A 986-nucleotide genomic window follows, 5' to 3' on the forward strand; every position below is an offset into this window, starting at 1 on the left:
GGGGTGCCTCGGTCTCCCCCTCGCTGCTGCAGCAGGCGGCGAGGGCTTCGTCCCCCAGCTCGGAGCAGGCGCTGCCAGCGGGGAGAACACTCCACTACAGCCTGTCCCGAGCCACTGGCTCCCACATCTCTCTTCTGATGCAGCCCCAGCAGCTGGTGAAGCACAGGAGCATCCAGGGCCTGCCTGTGGGGCGGCTCACCCAGGACGTCCGGCTCCTCTCCGCCTCCCAGCCCTCCCTTCCCAATAAAGTGGCCCAGCAAGTCGACGGGAGCTCCTTGCAGCGGGGCAGGAAATCTGCAGGGAACCTGGCCCGCAGATCCTCTCCCTCGGTGGCCGGACTCCTCGCCAAGCCATGTCCGGGGATCCCAGGCCAGCCAGCACACCCACAGCAGATGCCTTCAGGATCGCTGGCTCAACCCAGCCGCGCCGTGGTGGGAGCATCCACCCCACAGTCCCCGGTCTCTGCATCCCGGCAGGCAGCAGGTCCCTCCCGCAAGGGGTCCGTGGCCTTCAGCCCCGAGGTGGAAACAGGGAAGCCCAAACTCCCATCCAACATGTGAGCCCCCGCCACCACCCATGTGCACAGGCAGGAGGGACCCGGGCATCCCGGCGGCACCTGCGGCAGGAGAGCAGAGGCGGCAGGAGAGGCAGAGCACGTGGCGAAGGCCCCCAGCCCCGGCTGTGTCAGAGGGAAGATGAGGTGAGAGGCAGCGCCCGGGGACATGAACTGGCTGCTCCGGGCACGGGGGCACAGCAGGGACGGGTGTGGGGCAACTCCAGAGCTGGCCCGGCTGGATGAGGAGGGGGCTCTGCTGACTGCCCCAAGGGGGGGACCCTGCCTGGGCTCTCCCCTCCTTGCTCCATCACCATCTGTCCTGAGTCCTGCCCTCCTGGAGGCAGCAGGATGGGTCAGAGCCCTCGCCCAACCCCCAGCCTCCCTGGGGAGCCCGGCTACCCACAACTGCTTCTTGGGGGCCGGGCCCCGC

This window comes from Pygoscelis adeliae, unplaced genomic scaffold (genome assembly GCF_000699105.1).
Source record: "Pygoscelis adeliae isolate BGI_AS28 unplaced genomic scaffold, ASM69910v1 Scaffold181, whole genome shotgun sequence".
NCBI classification, from domain to species: domain Eukaryota; kingdom Metazoa; phylum Chordata; class Aves; order Sphenisciformes; family Spheniscidae; genus Pygoscelis; species Pygoscelis adeliae.